Raw genomic sequence first — 12,279 nt, 5'->3', positions numbered from 1 at the left:
GAATAATTTTCTCTAATGAACTCTTGTACAGATAAAAAGTTTATTTTTTTCCTAGTCAGTGATCCTTGGCAATAGGTATGTAAAAGTTTAAAGGGTACAATTCAAATGGTTATTATTCAAATGACAGATGACAGATAAAGTATAGTGAGGTAAATAAATGACCTTTTATGGTTCCTCATGAAAGGCCAGTGTTCAAAATTGAGACTTCTTCTGTATTCAATCTTAGTTATTCTCTACCACTCTGAAATATAAAATATATCACTCACCCAGTGAGCTACATGTATTTACCTGTATGATACCATTATGAATCTAACAGACAAAAACACAAGCTATTATCATTGTACCACTCCTACTTCATATAAACACAGTGGCAAAATATTATTATCATTATTCCAAACTAATGTGGAGTAATTTGGGGATTAAAATCCAACCCTACATCACTGTCATAGCTAACCAACTTCTACCTGGAGCCCAGACTTCCAGCAATAAGGACCCTTAATGGGTGTTTTGAAATACCCAATTTCCTTCAGGTTTCAGTACATGTATCTACCCTTTGAATAGTGTATTTTCTTCACTAATATTTATTTAATATTGAGGACTGGGGTTGGCAGGTGAAGAGGTTTCCTCAGAAAGAAAGAAAAACTTTGTGTGGCCCTGAGGGGGTTCAATCTCCCGGCTCTGTGTGCTTTATCTTCTGATTTGTGAGCTGCATCACCCTGAGAGATCAGCTGGCTTTGTAGCTAATTGACTGAAATTCAGTCTTTTTAATAGAGTTTGGTCTTGATTTTTTAATCACTTTAAAGGTTTGGCTCTGAGGCCCTCAAGCAACACGAGGAGTACCCTGGGACTTTGTGAAGGTATTAAACACTGACTTGACACGTGCACAGAAACCACTGAGAAAGGGAACCTTTCCCTGTTGCACTAGCAGGGAGACAAGCACACTTTCTAGAGCTCAGGAAATCAGCTTTAATGAGCACTGCAGAGCACTGCAATGAGCTGCAGACAGGGCTCAGGGGAAGTTCTCTGCAGAGCATTCCACACTTCTGCTCTGTTCTTTGCGTTTGCTCTGCACAGCAATGTTCTTCTTGGAATGTTTATTTTACTCTTCTGCCTTCATCTAACTCTCAGCCCATTCCCTCAGTCCATTAACCTTAAGAGATTTCCCTGAATTAAAAGCAAACTCTCAGATGATAAGGAAGATGATAAATGCCTACAAGCTCCCAGTTCTCCATGGATATTGTGCTAACGATTTCCATTGTCTTGATAAAACAATGCATTAATAAAGCAACAGTAAGGAAAGAGAGAATATTGGCATTCCAATAAACAGAAATGAAGAATAACTATCACAGTTCAATATTTTAAAAGCTAAATACTGGGATTCTTTTGGAAAACAAGAAGGATGTAATGGGAAGAGATAAACAGGTTAGTTCTGTTGGGCCTGCCTGAGCCAAAGAATAAATTTCTGCAGTTAATTCTGTGCCTACAAGAACAAGGCCTTTGCTACTGAATTCAGCATATTCAGGGTTTCACAGAATGTATAATCCTCTCTATGATGCCTAATGAGAAAAACCATTGTACCTTCTTTTACATTAATTTATATTTTGACTCTCTTTTTAAGATTGTTTATCTCTGACAGCTCAGGTCTCCTAAAGAACCTCTGCGGACACCCCAGTTTGAGCACAGCTATTCTGGCACAGCAGCCTGGTGAAGATGCAGTGTGAATTCCTTCAAGAGGGGGTATCTGTCAACTTGGTTGTTGTTTTATTTTCCCCTGCAACGTTAATCAAGCCAACAAATGGTCTCTCCTGCAGCACAGTTCTATCAGCAAGGGAGCACCATTATTTTCACACTTGCAGCTGAAATAACTGCTGGCAAAACTCTGCAGTGCAGGTCAAATCTGAATAACAGCTGAGGAAGACTATATGACTGATAATAAATAATACATGCTCTGAAAGCCATTTTAAGTTATTTGGTTTGTCGGATTTAAAGGGACACAGCTGTCCCATGACGAGTTTTCACTCTTCCTGATAATCTGCTTTCTGTGCACTGTGCATAACTGTGCCTGGTAGTAAAAAAATGGAAACCATTAGAATGAGTTAATACAGCAGAATTCACACAGTGTGCACTTCTGATTGCAGCCAGCTCCCTCAGAGCTGCCAAAGACAAATCTCACAGCTGTGAGCAAGTTTACTGTTCACATTGCAAGCACCATCTCAGCAGCCTCCCCTGAGTACAAGACAGGCAGCACTTCTTAAACTTCTTTCCCAAGGGTGCCTCTGCCCAGATCCTGCAGGCAGACGTGGTCAGGGACACTGGAGACAAGCCATGTCCCAGCAGCAGCTCTGCAAAGCTCATAAACCTGGGAGGGTGCAGCAGCTTGGGCTCCACAGCGTGCTGAAACAGCAGCACAGCTCCCAGCTGACTTGGAGTGGGATGAAAATGGGTTTGCATCTGCCTCTAAAAGATTGAAGGGTGTTTGAAACTCTGGAGAACAGGAAAACTGAAACTTTCTCAATACACTTTGAGTATTTAGGACATAATGAAAATTAGGAGGTCTGCCATTATTACTGGGATAATGCTTTGCATATTTAGGGATTCACTACAATACAAGCAGCTGGAATATATTTTATTACAGACTGGGCTATATATGCTATTAAAAAACTTTGGGTTTTTTATTTTAAGAGTATGGAAACTTCAGTTTTTATGAGGAAATTTTCCCATTTCTGGTGCTTTCATAATGCTATTTATTTGCAAAAATTTCAGCACTAATCACACAAAATTTCATATGTGTGATTAGTCACACATATGTGAAAATACACTTAGGGAATCACATTAATTTGCCTGAGTTATAAAACAGTCCTGTCAGCCTTTTTATTGAATGTTGTGTTTTCTCCAGGTTTTAGAGCAGGAGCTCAACTTCTATTTGTGGGTTAATATTTCTGTCAGGGAGAGAAGTCTTTTGCAACCTCATGAAAATCTCTTCAACTGTCCAGTGAGGACAAAAAGATATCTCAGATTTCACATACTTGTAAAGCCTCATTATAAAACTAATTACAGCCCATAAAGAACCTAATATTTCTTAATTGCTGTAGAGCTCCTCAGACTGACCAAATCACACATCCATGCTATCTATGGGAAGTTGTATTTCAGAAAGATTTTGTATCTTCTGTTCCTCTGGATTTGGTGTGCAGCCAGGGACTGCAATACAGTGAAGGAAACTCTCCTCTGCACTTCAGAGGGAATTGACCTCATCTAATTTTAGTGATTTAAATCTTAGAGTTCTAGGCTACCAAAAAACCAACCAAACAAACAAAAAAAACCCACAAACAAACAAACAAGAAAATACAAAAAAACCAGCAAAATTCAATGTATGAAGACACTGCTGAAAATTTTAACTTTCTGAATACCCTCTGGGCATTGCTACTTTCCTCCAATGACTAGAAAGATAACCTACAAATCAATTAGGCTAGATGCCTAACTTGTAAACAGCTATGGAAAAGCAAGAAGAAACACACTTTAGATAAGTCTTGCTTATTCTGTAAATTGCATGGGATGGTGATGTAACTAAATATTTAATAACATTATAATACAAGTATGAGTCAAACTCACTTCTGCTTCCCTCACTTCTGGGCCCTTGGCACTGATCTCAGTTGTGTTCCCCCATCTGCTGCTGTGTAGGTAATGCATTCTTACTACTGAGCACATTTACCTGCTAATGACTACTGTGTGTGATCGGTCACAAAGTTTAAGATTATAAATCCATTAAAGCAAATTTTTTCTTCTTAATAATGTTGTTCTTTTTAATCTTTGTTTAGTTACAAGTGCAATGGAATTGAGTGATGCATTACCTCAGCTCATGGAGCTTTGCTATGTCAAAAAAATCCCTTTTCCAGCATCTATTACTGCTGATCCACTACAGTCTTGAAAAACCAAATTCTCAATTCATCACCTATTGTTATTTCCTCCCTCTTGCAAGGTCTGTAATGTGCTTACTTTATGACAGACTCACTCATGCCAACTTTGTGACTTCAGAGATTTTGCTCATCTTCCACATTTGCATTTTGTATTCAATGCAATACAGAAAATATCAACTAACACTTTATCTGTAAACAACTACTCTACAAGTTGCAGATGTTTTGCCATGCCACTGATTTCCTGAAAGTCTAAAATAAGTAAGGAAAAAAGTATTCCCATGTAAAAATTATTCCCATATTAAAAACCATGATGAAATCTTGGGCTGTGCTCAACCCAGCTAACACAACTGTGAAAAGATGCCTACTGACCATCAAAGGAAAGTCCAAACCTATTAATAAAAGCATTAAAAAGCCTTCCTGGCCCTGCCCAGCACCCTCAGGGCCTCCCTCAACCCCACCCATGGCTCAAAAGTCCCATTTCAGCCCAGTCCCAAGGTGCCAGTCCCTACTCCAGTGGTGCCACAATCTCACTGGTCTCCACTGGAAAACTTTCTTGATGTGAATAAAGTGTTTTATCAGACCATCAGTTTAACAGAAAAAAAAAAAAAAAGGTTTTAAATAATAAAAGAATAAAACAATGCCAAGTGGATGGAAAAACTGATAGTGCTGATTTGAGCCAAACGTTCATGTGTTTGTTTCTTAATTTGTTTTCTTTGGGAAGTAAAAATCCTCATTTTGCATTCATTAGTACTGCTAGGAAGGAACTTAATCTTTGCGAAGGGTTATTAATGTTTCTGTGTGTGCAGAATAAATATAACACCTCCCTCAATCACAGCCTCTCAGCCTCATTAGAGAGACATGCTGGGGATAGCATCTTGGCAAACTCATTAAGAGTTTCTTGTTGCAATCAAATTTGTCCTGACTTCAGTTGCCAGGGATGTTATAACAGGGAGAACAAACCCTTGTAACAGCTCTTCCCCATTTATTAAATTCTGTACTGAATTCGCCGTCTTTGTGTCACAGAAAACTATCCATGAAGGCTGATGGAGTGTAGAAATGTTTCTGCTGAAATGAATTTCATTAGTCAGTGCTGGACATAGATTAGCATTATTTATTTCTCTGAAGCTTCCATGGTGTAACTCTAAGTGACAAACCAGGGATGCAGGAGGATTTTCTATGATGTGCAGAAAACCACAATTCTGTGCTTTCTCAGAACTCAGGGCCTTCTGTCAGTAGCACATCTAACCTCTAAGTTTAAGTAATTTCTGTGTTATTAGAGACAAAATACTCCCAAATCCTTTGTCACTTCTATGTCTGCTAAACCTATTGATGCCAATGCACAGAGTTCATTTCCACAAGGTGAGTCCCTAAAAATTCACTGCTGCCAGGATGGGTGAGGTCCTGAGGTGGTGCATATCAAAAATTAATTAAACCAAACAACTTTCTGTCTGTATGTGCGTAAAACCCAAAGACAGCTGAGAAGAAAGAGATAATTTTGTAGATATTGACATTCATATTGTGTGGCAAAAGTGAACATAGGGATAAATAATGGAAAGAGATTTAGTTAACATCTTCCATTACAATAACTTCAGAAGCCTTCTGAAACAAATAAATCTTGTTCTTGAACAATATGAATTTTAATCTGATAGTTTTCAGCACTCATGATTTGCATGACTTGAGCTGAAATCATTAGTCAAATGCAGCTAATATAAATTCATAAAGAGCTCCCAGAAGAAATCAAAGATGTTTTATATAATCTAAAACAGGTAATACAAACATTCTTATGAATTTCAAAAGAGTCAAACCTAAGGAAAAATTCATTGACTTTGAATTAGTATTCAACAGCCAAATAAATTACTTCCTGTTTGCATATTTTAAATATTTCATTTAATAATTAGCATATGATGGAAAGCAACACAACACAATAGTAATACAAACCATTTTTAACATGAAAATTGAATATGAAAGCAAGAAATTGAATTTTTTTTACAATTGTGGCTTGCTTAATGGACATACAAAATACACTATTTCAGACAACAATGCAAATCCGTTTCTTTCCAAGCCAAATATGAATTTGTGCCCCTGCATTGCATTATTGCTGACAAATTGGCTATAATGTGATATAAAGGCAACTATGGAAATATTCAGATTCCTGCTTACTTGGGCTGCCTTCAGACTTTCAAAACAAATTCTAAATATGAAAGCTCCTATACATTTTATTGTTCACTCACTATTTCAAATCAGATTTTCACATATTCTGAGCATTCTGTTAGCAAAAATTAGGATTAAAATGTGATCTTTTTTTTGATGTAGTGAATTTGGTAAAATCTCCTTAGTTATTAAGTTACGGAATGTATAACAGTACAAGTTTTGTGACAATTTTCCTTGGAGAAACAAGAAATGTTGTCACTTATCAAATATGTTTGATAAAATACTGTTGCTAACTATGAAGACCATGATAACACTTCTCTTTTCATGAAAAAAATTTGATATTTTACTAGCCCTGAGCTGGCAAGGGCCACCTCAGCTGAAATGTAACATTTGACAACACACATACTGCTGGAGGGCTGGAAAGCAAAATAAAATGTGTTTGGACAAAATCGTCCCTGCGTGTTTATAAAAACTTGTTTCCCTTGGCACCACAACAGATAAGAAAAGTGCTACAGTAAACCACCAAAGTTGCACTGGGGGAATGATGTGTAACAGCAAAGGCTTGGGAAATGCAGCTGCTCCCTTTGAATGCCGCCAGTGGAATTGCTCCAGGTCCACTAAGTCCATTTCTTGGCAGGAAGCTGTGCAGGAAATCTCAGAGCCCCCAAAGAGAAAACAGAAGCAGAAGCTGTTCATAAAGTTTATTTGGTATCTAATTCATTGGGACTGCACAAAAAAGCCAGCTAAAGACAAAACACTACATGGCTTTATAACAGATCTGTTTTTTCCCCATCCTGCTCTGAACACCTCATTACACAACGCAGTGGCATTAAAGAGAGTGCTGGGTTTTTTTTCAATCACTCTGGGAGCCCTTTCTTCTATCAGGTAAGCAGTCTTATTAGGGATACCTCACAGAATCATAAAATATCCTGAGTTGGAAGGAACCCACAAGTACAATCAAGTCCAGCTCCTGGCCCTGCATAGAACAGCCCCAAGAGTCACACCATGTGCCTGAGAGCATTGTCCCAAAATCCCCTGAGCTCTGCCAGGCTGGTGCTGTGAGCACTGCCCTGGGAGCCTGTTCAGTGCTCTGCCACCCTCTGGGGAAGAACCTTTTCCTGATACCCATCCTAAACCTGCCCTGACACAACTTCAGACCATTCCCTCAGGTCCTGTCACTGTCCCCACAGAGCAGAGATCAGTGCCTGCCCCTCCTGTTCCCCTCACAAGAAGCTGTGACTGCACTGAGGTCTCCCCTCAGTCTCCTCCAGGCTGAACAGACCAAGGCACCTCAGTCACTCCTCATACAGCTTCTCCTCAAGGCCCCTCACCATCCTCATTGCCCTCCTTTGGATGCTTTCTAGTATCTTTACATCTTTCTTTTATTATGGTGCCACAATAGGCATTATAAAAAAATGAGCCTGTGTGATTCAGGGCTCCTGAATGCTTATCTATCCCTGGAAAGTAGTTTGAGTTCACATATAAAATATATATATATAAACTGCCCAATATACTACTTTTCATTTGTTCCTGTATAACCTCACCTTCTATTTTTTCAGCTTAGCAAGGCTGTTGTTCATTTGAATCCTTTCTTCAAGCGTACTTGCAATTTCTCCATATATTATCGAACAAGGTAATAAGTTGTTTTGTTGGGTTTTTGGTTTTTTTTTTTTTTTTATTTTATTGCTCCCTGAATGGACCAGGACAACAGACAAATACATAAGAAACTCCTGTGACATTAAAATTTTGGTCACTGCTTTCAATGCCTCTCTTGCCCTTCCTTTCACTTAATAGTAGGGAAACCATTCCCAAATCTTCCTCTAATCATTAACATGGTTACATTTTTTGTTGTTTGCACGCTGCATATTGCTGCTCTATAACCTTTTGGTTAGATCCCTCACACACACCATTTTTTCATACTCATCTTCACTCATCTGTACTGGTTTTTTGTCTCTAAGAGCTCATGACTTTGTTAAGGTGGTTTCTGACCAGTTTTCTAAATCAGTTGTGGAGATGTAAACTGTGGAATGGTTATCAGAACAGCTTGGTAGCACATCCAATGGTAGCACTGACCATTGGATCCAACTCCAGTGTGGTCATGAAAAAAAAATTACCTTTCTCAGGGTTGCTGGATATCGCAGAATTAAAACAAGGTGAGAAGGGTGCATCTTTAGCTTCAAGGTTAAACTACCTTTCCTCCTGCCCCTGATCACACATCAGTTATTTACTAATATGCTGTTGGCTATGTAGAAACAAGCCATACTGAAACTGCAATAATCCCCCAGGGTGAGCCCATAAATCCCCTGGCTATCCTGAAACAATAGTTAAGGCATTTCAAAGCAAAGGAACACATGAAAGTCACTTGCCCTTTGCAGTGCTGAGTAGGATAAGCCAAAGGTGGATGTTTACATCTCTGATACTGATGTAGAAGCTCAATCCTTGTGATTCCATCAGGCCTGGGTGCAGTCCATGGGGAGCCTCTCGCTCCCTGACATGTTTCTACCTTGTGTCATCAAACTTGGTTCAAAACACAGGACCTGGCCCAGCCCACTGCTATTGTCCTAACCCTTGCAAAACTCACACTTGCATGGAGGTGGTATGGAGAAAGAGGCACAAATGAGCTGATCAGGGAGGTGATGCTGGAGATCTTCTAGTCCAGACCCCCGCTCAGAGCAAGTTGGTCAAGGCTGTGTCCAAACAGATTTTTAATATCTCAAGGATCAAGCCTCCAGAGTTTCTCTGGGCAGCTTGTTCCAGTGTTTGACCCTCATTACAAAAAAAAAAAAAAAAAAAAAAAAAGAAGTTAAATGAAATTTCCTGTATTTTAGTTTGCACTTCTGCCTTTTGTCCCATCTCCAGGCACATCTGACAGGAGTCTGTATTTGTCCTCTAGGGGAAAAACACCCTATCAGATATTTGTGCCCGTGGATAAGATCCTCCTAAGCATTCTCTTCTCCAGGCTAAGTGGTCCCAGCTCTCCCAGCTGTCCCATCTTCTATCACGTCTTGTTGTTATATTTCTAGAGTCCCAGCTCTCAGCTCTTCTATCACATCAGGGTCACCACTCATTGTTGTTATATCTCTAGAGCCCCACACCTTCTGAGTAGCTTTCTCACAAGCAGCTTTTCTCAGCAGTGTTGCTCCAGCATCTTCATTAGAAGTCCTCCAAGGCTCCCCCTAACCAGCCAGCCCACCTCCTTTTATCCCCGTTATCTTCATTAGCCACAGCTGCCACCCAATTAAGGACATCACAGCTGCAGCCCATTTAGAATAACTAGGATTGCGGCAAGGCCATTTATACAATACATATATTTTACTAGGACTCCTACTATAGCTTGACATTCACCAGGACTCCCAGGTGCTTTTCTGCCAAGATGCTCTCCAGGAGGTCAGTTGTACTGGGTAATTCCTCCCCAGGGGCAGGAATTGTCACTTCCCATTGTTCAGCTCCATGAAACTTCTGCTGGCCCTTCCCTCCAGCCTGCCAAGGTCCCTCTGAGTTGCAGGACACCCATCTGGTCTGTCAGTCACTCACCCCAAGATACCAGAAAAGAACTGGAGCTTTTTAATCACATCTCTCAGTTAACAGAATTCTAGCACAACAGAGGGTTTTGACTCCATTGTGTTGTGAGGAAATTCTAGATATGTACTTGAGGACCATACAGAATTCATGTCCTTCTCTTTGGACTTTTATTTACAAACAGAAAGCACAAAGGTCTGCATCTTATAAGATCATGTCAGTGGAATTCTAAAAGCATGAAGTAACAAACCAAATAAGTCAATTTCCAGTCACATTTGTGTTGTCTTTTATATTTGGGGTACTTGCTGTTTTTGTATATGCATGCCTTGTCACTAAATGTGTGTATCAGCTTTATATTGTCAACAGCAGAACAGACTTTAAGAAAAAAGATTTGTAGCAAGGGTTCTATTTTGTTGAGATGTCTGGAAGGACACTACAAACCACAGAAAGGAAATCTGAGTTGCTTGTGATGTTACAGGGATGTTGAGATTGCTAGAACAGCCTATTAAATGTAGTTGCTTATTTATTTTTTATATCAAATGGGCTTTCAAAAGCTTTGCACAGTGTTATAAAATAAAAAGGCACTCATCTATTTCCTACTCTTCTTGTCTTAAAAGTATGGAAATACATTCCAAAGTCACAGGGCAGAGTTTAGCAGTGAATCCAAATCACTTATTTCTACAAATATCATGGGAAGTGAGATTTCCCTAACAGTTTTCAGATTCTCTTTTAAGGACGGTATTATTTCATCAGCTATTTGCTTTTCTTCTAGATGTTAAGAATATTCTGAATATTTTAACATTTTTATTCAGTGAGAAACAAAGCTACTTGCAAGCCCCAATTAGGAAGTTGCTTATTTTGTTGCCCCTGCCAGGATCTGGGCACATAATCTTCAGTTCCAAGGTCTACAACTGTCTTAAATAACTCACAGGTTCATGTCATACTGGGGCTTTGTGGTTGCTAATCTGTAGGGAAGAACTGTACAGCTGAAAGACCTAGCTTGTTCTTAAATATTTCTATTTATTTGTTTTTCTTTTTCCTGTTATTTTTTTCAACACAGAAGAAATTATAAGATGCAGGATTAATCAGGATCAGAAAAATAACCATGGCAGTTTCCCAGGTGACATATGGAGGCTACCAATCAAACTAAAATATGCATTATATAAACAATGATATAGGACTTAGATGCAGCCTGCTGTTCATATCGAAGTTACAGAACAGAAATTAGTTTGTGTAGCAGACATCTTTCCATGAAAATTCTTTCCTTAGGATTTTTCCTCCTGAGAAGCTGAGAGGCCTCAGGAACAAATTGTAAACAATGGTTATCTGTTGCTGTGGAATGCAACAGGTGGATCTGTGATTGGCCAATTATATATTTATAATTAATGGCCAATCACAGCCCAGCTGGCTCGGACAGAGAGTCTGAGACAGCTGCTTTTGTTATCATTCTTTCTGATTCTATTCTTAGCTTAGCTAGCTTTCTGAGATGAAACCTTTTTCTACTATTCTTTTAGTATAGTTTTAATGTAATATACATCATAAAATAATAAATCAAGCCTTCTGAAAAATGGAGTCAGATCTGCGTCTCTTCCCTCATCCTAAGACCCCTGTGAACACCGTCACAAGTTTGCAATTACTTTGTAATATTTGGCTCAGATCAACTGCACACTTGTGTGATCTACAGTGATTCAGGTAAATACCTTCACAGATGCAAAATGGTGCCTTCTGAGCAATTCACAAAACAACTGGAACACACATCAAACCCTGTCAATGTTTGGGGAGGGAGTGGAGTGAACCATAAATTAATTTTTGAACGAAAAAAACCATTTAGATGTGAGCAGTCATTCAGAAAACTAAACATTCCTATGTTGCTTTGCTGGAATAATGAAGGATTATTAAAAAATCCAAAATATTTGAATCAAGTTAATGTATTACACAGTGATATTTAAATGGACTTGAAAACAGCCCAAGAGTGCAAAATTTGTGTGTGTGGTGTTAAGTTCCCAGAGTGCAGCAGCAGCATCGGGGTCATGGTGAGACACAGAGAAATCACTCACCAGGGACCAGCTCCCCCCCTGGCTAGAAGGGACTTTTAATGGGCTCTAAAACCCATCTGATTACCCCATGTGGCTGAGAGGATCCTGCTCCAGTGCAGATCCCAGGGCAGAGGGATTGGAGGGGGAAAGTAAATCTGCTGGAAAATATCGTGCAGTTCCCCACAGCAGTCATTGATTCTTTCCATCCTGAATTCTTGCATTGAAACATCCAAAAGTTTCAAAACTGGATGGCAAAACGAAGGGACAAAAGGAGGACAGAAAATCTGTGTTGTTTTCTTGTCATCAGACTAACCCCTTCAGTGCTGAAGTTTTTCATTTGTCAGAAGAGAAAAAGTCCCAGAACAGGAAATACCAAGCAGTGAGGACATTGGATCTGCGTGTGACACTGCACTTTAGAAGCCTCCTGGCTTAATATTTGTTTGCTTTGTTTGATGGCAAAGAAACAATAAACCAGTTACATTGATGTGAAAAGTGTGATATCCTGAGGAATGGTCCAGTGCATGGTACACATTAGCTGTGCAAACATAATGCACAGCATAAACAGGAAAACTCATAATAATCCTAGGCACTAAATCACACTTTATATTAATTTCCTTCTTTGCCCATTTCAAAGAAGTTCTGTAAGTATCTTTACTCTT

Source organism: Zonotrichia albicollis, chromosome 2, assembly GCF_047830755.1.
Source record: "Zonotrichia albicollis isolate bZonAlb1 chromosome 2, bZonAlb1.hap1, whole genome shotgun sequence".
Lineage (NCBI taxonomy): Eukaryota > Metazoa > Chordata > Aves > Passeriformes > Passerellidae > Zonotrichia > Zonotrichia albicollis.
The sequence above is the reverse complement of the archived record's forward strand: the minus strand, read 5'-3'. Positions refer to the sequence as shown.